Genomic DNA, 8,025 nt, shown 5'->3' with positions numbered 1-8,025 from the left:
GACAGCGCCCAGGCCCAGAGTTCAAGCCCCACGACCGACAAAAAAAAAAGAAGATCTGATGTACTTCTCTCAGCTCTAAGACAGTGGTAGAGATGAGGCCCCCAGCTTTCACACATCTTACATCTAATGAAGGCAGTAGGAAAACAAGCCAACAACTATCTGACATCACATGTTTACAGATACTCAAATCTACAAGAGAGGCAGGGAACAGACTAGTAAAACTAAGTAACTTACTGGGAATTAATTTGAGTTTTAAAATTCAGAACAGGAAAAATTCTTATGAGTATAAACTCGACTTTTAAACTCAACTTTTCTACACAAGAAACTAAAGAATTTGTTTACCGTAACTTTTGAAAACAGCCTGCAAAAAAATATGGAGGATATAAGACAGACTGGACTAATTATTTTACTTATTAAAAAAACAAGATTTACACAGGCTGGCAAACTAATAAATACTAATGATGCAATTCCAATGAAATCTAAACCACTACTGGCAACAAGACCTTAAATTTGATGATCTGGGCTGGGAAGGTGGCTCAATGGTAGAGTGCTTGCCTTGCATGCATGAGGCCCTGGGTTCAATTCCTCAGCACCACATAAGCAGAAAAGGGGACAGAAGTGGTGCTGTGGCTCAAGTGGTAGAGTGAAGAACCTGAGCTGAAGAGCTGAGGGACAGCGCCCAGGCCCCATGATGGGCAAAAAAAGAGAAAAATTTTATGCTGATCTGGAACTAAAGGGCCTTACTTTCTGGTTACCTATTGAGATTAGTTGTAATCCTCATGAGGGCTCACTACTAAAACTTCTCTCATGCTCATTTTTTTTTCCCTGAAGCTTTAGCATTGTCCCTGAGCTGCTGTCACTCAAAGGAGGCACTCTACCACTTAAGCGACAGCGCCACTTCTGGCATTTTCTGTTTGTGTGGTACTGAGGAACCCTGGGCTTCATGCATGCTAGGCAAGCACTTTACCAGTAAAGCACATTCCCAGTCCCAATCTCTTGTGTGTTTTATGTCCTTTCTCAGATGTACTGAAACCACCCTGGACTTCCCTTGGAGCAGCCAAACTTTCATTCCTAAAATTGGCTAAATCCTAGGTAACCACGCCTATCTTCAGACTAGAGCCAAAACAGTAATTAGCTAGGCACAGTGGCTTACACCTATAATCCTAGCTACGTAGGAGGTTGAATTCTTAAGGATCATGGTTCAAAACCAATCCAGGCAAGGCATCAAAGTCCATGAGACTCATCTCCAAGTAATCCCTACAACAGAGCTGGAAGTGGAGCTGTGGCTCCAAGTAGTGGTGCACTACACTTGAACAAAAAAGCTCAGGGACAGTGCCCAGGTCCTGAGTTCAAGCCCTATGACTGGCAAAAACACAAAACAAAAACAAAAAAACTCCACTAACAATGCATAAACAGCCACCTTTTTCAACTCAGAATTTTGCTGGAAAGCTATAGATATGTGGTTCAACTACTTAAAAAAAAAAAAAAAGCCTCCACCACCCACAAAAAAACATTTTCATAAAATGTGTTTAAGTGGTAGGGCACTTACCTATCATTTGCACAAGGCCCAGGGCTCAATGCCTCTAATACTCGAAGGACAAATGTGCTGATATCATATAGACATATAAACAATCAGGGCTCTGAATGAAGAATGGATGCTCCTTGATTTATATGATAGGGTTTGCACTCAGTCCCACAGATCCTTAGCACGCATAAGGCCCTGAGTTCAAATTTCAGTACCATTCAAATAATTGGGAAAAAAAATTTCAAAATTAACTATGTGTTTCAAAATCAGCTGTGGGGCCAGGTACTAGTGCCTCAAGCCTGTAATCCTGGCAACTAGGGAGGCAGAGATCCTGATGATTGTGGTTTTGCCATATCAGGCAAAAACCCCAGTAGCTCCAAAAAAAAAAATTGTGTACTGGAGATGTAGTTCACTGGTAGAACACACTACATGAAAAAGGGTAGTGTAAAAAAAGCCACAAATGGCATAATTCCACTTACATAACAGTTCAGGGTGCCAGACAGGAAGAGGGCAAAAGGCATAACCCCTGGGAATTTTACAGTGACAAACAGTCCTGTATACTTAGTGACTACAAAAGCATATACACTATGTTGAGATTAACAAAACTGCACATGGGCAGTTTTTCCAAACAATTTTAAGCTACTTTCCAATGTTATTTCAAAAATATACCAATGATTCCATCATTTTACTGGGGTACTGTGGGGTACAGTGCTGGTACTGAACTTGGACTCAGGCCTAGGCACTATCCCTTAGTTTTTGTGCTCAAGGTTGGTACTCTACCACTTCAGCCATAGCTCCCTTCCATCTCTTTTGATTAGTTGGAGATTAGTCTCAGCCTGCTGAGTATGCAGGAATACAGGCATGAACCACTGTTTCCCAGGACTTTATTTCACACAGAACCTGTAACTATTATCCCTAGTTTAGTAAAATGAAAAACTGAGAATCAGAGGTTAACTAAGGGAGGCAGCATGATTCAAACCCAGCCCAGATCTGACACTAAAGCAAGTGAGTGCACACACGTGTACTAAGCAGGTACTCAACCAGCTGAGCCATACCCTACCTAGAACAATATAATACACTGTTCCCTCTGCTCATGAACGCTCATCGTTCTGTCTCTCCAAGTGACAGACAAGAAAGTTAAGTTCCTTTAGTCCATTCCTAACTCAATACGGGTCCAGAGTTCAGGCCCTCAGTTCAACTCCCATAACTCTAGAGGAACATTGTCCAACAGAACTTTCTGTAATAATGGAAATGCTCTTACAATATCAGTGCTGCCCAATATGGTAACCTCTAGCCACATGTGGCTATTGAGCATATATGGCTAATGTGATATTCATTGGTACATCCACATGTGGCTAGTGAGCACTAGTTTGGATCACAATTCTAGAGAAATACTAAGAATGTACACACCAGAGTAATTACTACAAGAAAAAATAATTTATGTCAGATATATAAGGAAAGAATTAGACCAAGAAATCCATTACCTCCAAACTAAACAGGTTAGCAAACTAAGAACACTTTCTGAACATCTGTTCACCCTTCAAGATTCAGTTGGCATAACAACCCACTACAGCACTTTTCACATCTAAAACAGAACCACTGAATGTTAATTATCCAGTTGCTTTCTCTCTCAAGAGCAGAGACGTTTGTTATTTGCATATACACCACCAGTACCTACTCTACACCCAAAGGCCTTCTACAATAGGTTTTTTCTTTTCCTTCTAGTAGGAAAAATACCATCATGTAGGTTTTTCAACTACAAAGTCAACTAAACCCAAGGATTTAAGTACCAGAAGTACACAAGAGCTTTGAGTAGGGCCTGTGGGTTCCAAGAGAGACATAAGCAAAAACAAGAAGTGATCGACAAATGTATACAGTGGTTTAAGAACAGAAACTGTCAGGAATCAAGGTAAGATAAACTGAAATGCGTTTTAAGAAAGAAGTTGCAGCTAGGAGCTAGTGCCTCACACCTGTAATCCTAACTACTCAGAAGACTGAGATTGAAGGTCTAGGAGACTCTTATCACCAATTAACCACCTAAAAAGTGGAAGTGGAGGGCTGGGATGTGCCTTCATAGCTAAGTGCTTGCCTAGCAAGCACAATCCTGGGTTTGATCCCCAGCAACCACACACCAAAAAAATTTCAGTTGTTTAGGTGGGGAATGTGGCTTACTGGCAGAGTGCTTGCCTAGCATGCATTTAGCCCTGAGTTTGATTCCTGAGTACCACATACACAGAAAAGGCCAGAAGTGGTGCTGTGGCTCAAGCAAAAGCTCAGACAGCACCCAGTCCTGAGTTCAAGCCCCACAATCAAAAAGAAAAAAAGTGCCACTCTTGCATCTTGCATTTTTTTAATAGCAAAACATATAAGCTAACTGTTAACCTACTATGTGCCACCTATTACTCAAGAGAATGTGGGGAGAGAGGCACACAAAATCAAAGGGAAAAACAAAATCGAGAAATGCACCCTTGCTTCATTCATTCCTTCAATACCAGGTTTCATCCTATTTCTGGGATTACTAAACTGCACTGGTGGGGCTGGGGAGGTGGCTCAGTGGTAGAGTGCTTGCCTTGCATGCATGAGGCCCTGGGTTCGATTCCCCAGCACCACATAAGCAAAAAGAAAAAAGCCAGAAGTGGCACTGTGGCTCAAGTGGTAGAGCGCTAGCCTTGAGCTGAAGAGCTGAGGGACAACGCCCAGGCCCAGAGTTCAGGCCCCACGACCGGACCCAAAAAAATAAATTAAAAATAAATAAATAAATAAACTGCACTGATGGCTCACACCTGTAATCCTAACTACTCAGGACGCTGAGATCTGAGGATTGTGGTTCATGATTCAAAGCCAGCCCAGGTAAGAAAAGTCCTATCTCCCAATTAACCACCAAAACCCAGATGCTGTGGCACAAAATGGTAGCACAATAGCCTTGAGTAAAAAAATCTCAAGAATGGCACCTAGGCCCTGAGTTCAAGCTCCACAAGTGACCAAAAAAACAAAAGCTCGAGGACAGCACTCAGACTCAGGCTCAAGCACTACAAAGAAAAGAAGAAAAAAAAAAAAAAAAAAAGCCCTTCAAGAATCCAAAGCTTCCATGAAAAAGTCACTGAATAAAGTGGTAGTTTGTTCTTTATCCTGAAACCCTGACTTCGCAAAACCTCCCTTGGGCCCTTGACTTGCTATACAGAATTAATTTGCACCATACCTTCTTGTGGTCAGCAGGCAGGCAATACTTGGGGCTCACTATTCAAAGTAGTTTGAATTCCCTTAAGTACATTTTATTTTTTTCTAAAACTCTACTGGGAGAGAGGAATTTAACATCCAGATACCAAACAGTACCCTTCATTTAAAGTGTTAACTACTATTTTAACACTGCAAACTGGGAGACTAAAGAACAGTTCCACATTTACTTTTTTAGGAAGGATTAAAAGTATTATTTACCTGTCAATTTTCTCTTCATTACCAGCACACAGACTGCTAATGACAAAGATCACAGAAAATGTGAGAAGTGCCCCCAGACTGAATGGCCTTAGGCTAATTAACTACTTCACTTCTTAGAGCCTGCTTCTTTAAATCTAGGTTTTGAGGAAGACTAGATGTCCTCAGAGAAAAAATATGGCTTAAGCAAGGTAATTACTTACAGACTGACTACAGCAGTTTTTGATGCAATTGCAATGCATCCATAAACTGGAAAAATACAGAACTGAATTGGTTATTAAATGTCTTAAAAAGAGCTGGGAAGTTGGCTCAGTGGTAGAGCGCTTGCCTTGCATGCATGAGGCCCTGGGTTCGATTCCTCAGTAACACATAAGCAGAAAAAAAAAAAGCTGGAAGTGGCGCTGTGGCTCAAGTGGTAGAGCACTAGCCTTGAGCTGAAGAGCTGAGGGACAGCGCCCAGGCCCAGAGTTCAGGCCCCACAACCGGACCCAAATAAATAAATAAATAAATGTCTTAAAAAATAAAATGTCTATACTGAGCGGGGCACCAGTGGCTCACACCTATAATCCTAGCTACTACTCAGTAGGCTGAGATGTGAGGATGTTCAAAGCTAGCCCAGCCTGGAAAGTGTGTATGACTCTTTATCTCTACTAAACCACCAAAAAAGCTGGAAGTTGAGCTGTGGCTCAAGTGTTAGCCTTGAACAAAAAGCAATTCAGAGACTGGGCCCAGGCCCCAAGTTCAAGCCCCAGGACCAGCATAAAAATGTGTATGTGTATTTGTGTGTATGTGTGCCTATAGTCTAACACTCTCAAGAGGTGGAGCTTATCTCCCAGCCCTTTGGGTTCAGGATGTGCTTTGGTGTATAAAAAATGGTGTATGGCTTCTTTGCTTTTGCCTGTCACTCATTCTAATCCCTGAGGAAAGCCAGCCACCACATGAGGACACTCAAGTAACCCAAGGAAAAACTGAACCTGCTACCAACCTGTTGAGATCAAGGAGCCCATCAATATCTTGACTGTGACCTTGGGCAAAACTATTACCCAGAGTTACCCGGCTACAGTTCTCCCAGATTCCTGCCAGAAACTATGTCAGAGGAACAAATCATTGTTGGTAAGCCAACTAAGTTTTGGGTTAGTTTCTAACAAAAGAATTAATACACTAGCGTTCTTCAGACTATGAACCCTGGCTCACCTGGTGTTGATGAAATAAACAGAAGATAATCTGTGATCAACTTGTGATCAACTTTTTTGAGTGTCAGTACTGCATCTGAACTCAGGGTCTATTGCTCTTACTTGGCTTTTTGGCTCAAGGCTGGTACTATACCATTTGAGCCACAGCTCCTCTTTTGCCTTTTTGCTGATTAGCTGGAGGTATAGAATCTTGCAGATCTTTCTGGCTGGTCTGGTTTCAAAAGCACACCCTCAGATCTCAGCCTTCTGAGTAGCTAGGAGCCACTGAGCTAATCAAAAAAAAAATTTTTTTTTGTCGGTCATTGGGCTTAAACTCTGTGCCTGGGCGCTGTCCCTCAGCTCTTCAGCTCAAGGCTAACACTCTACCACTTGAGCCACAGCACCACTTCAGGTTTTCTGAGTTAGCTTACTGGAGATAAGAGTCTCACAGACTTTCCTGCCTGGGCTGGCTTTGAACCATGATCCTCAGATCTCAGCCTCCTGAGTAGCTAGGATTACAGGCATGAGCCACAGGCGACGGGCTTCAATTTTTTAATGAAATAGAAAAGAAAGCAGAGAACATCAGTCACAATTACTCAATTACTATTTCCTAAAAGTTTAACTTCAGTGTATGCAGTAAGTAGCAATATAAAATACAGGCATTGGTAGCTCACAACTGCAATCCTAGCTACTTAGGAGGCTGAGATCTGAGGATCACAGTTCAAAGCCAGTCAGGATAGGAAAGTCCATGAGACTCCTATCTCCACCTACCTACCAAAAAAAGGGCGGGGGGGAGAAGGAGGGAGAAGGGAGGAGGAGGGAGGGGAAAAGAGGGGAGGAGGGGAGGGGAGAGGAGGGAAGGGGGGGCTAGGAATGTGGCTTAGTGGTAGAGTGCTTGACTAGCATGCATAAAGCCCTGGGTTCGATTCCTTAGTACCACATAAACAGAAAAAGCCAGAAGTGGTACTGTAGCTCAAGTGATAGAATGCTAGCCTTGAGCAAAAAAGCAGCTCAGGGACAGTCCCTAGGCCCTGAGTTCAAGTCCCAAGACTGGCAAAAAAGAAGAAGAAAAAAAAAGAAGCCAGAAGTGGAGCTGAGTTCAAATGCCAGTATCTGCGCGCGCGCGCGCGCGCGCGCGCACACACGCACACACACACACACACACACACACACACACACACACACACAATGTGTTTGTTACTTAGCCAGGTGCCAGTGTCTCAAGCCTGTTATCCTAGTTCCTAAGAATGCTGAGATCTGAGAATCAAAGTTTTGAACCAGCCTGGGCAGGAAAAGTCCATGAGACTCTGATATCCAATTAATCCCTAGAAAACCAGAAGTGGCTCAAGGTGTTAGAGTGCTAGCCTTGAGGGAAAAAGCTCAAGAACAGCACCCAGGCCCTGAGTTCAAGTCCTACGACTGACAAAAAACAAAAGTGTTCCTTACAATCACAGTTGAAAACATGTAGACCTACAGGTCTACAACAGGTTTAGAACAAAAACTCCCTAAAACACAGGGAAATCCTAGAGGGGGCATGATCTCAGTTTATATAAATTTTACTATAAACATTTTATATAAATTGTCACTAAACCAATGAAAGAAAATAAGACACTCTCAGTAGAACTACTCTCTTCAAAATATAATCAAATGGGAGCTTTTATAGGTTGTATCTCAGATCACAAATAAAAATACAAGACTTTAGACTACTCATGACTTATTTTTGATGAATTTGATCTATTTTCTTTGAAATAAACATATTAAACTATTTTGAACTCCTGATTTGCCAGGTTTACTTTCAAAGCACCCAAATAAATCAGTACACAAACACTAAAAAGTGACTTCTAAGTTTTACTACTTAACTCAAGATTTGCGGCTCTTCCAAAGTCAGACTTCTTA

This window comes from Dipodomys spectabilis, unplaced genomic scaffold, assembly GCF_019054845.1.
Source record: "Dipodomys spectabilis isolate Male_0828 unplaced genomic scaffold, ASM1905484v1 ptg000001l, whole genome shotgun sequence".
Lineage (NCBI taxonomy): Eukaryota > Metazoa > Chordata > Mammalia > Rodentia > Heteromyidae > Dipodomys > Dipodomys spectabilis.
This window is presented reverse-complemented; position numbering follows the sequence as displayed.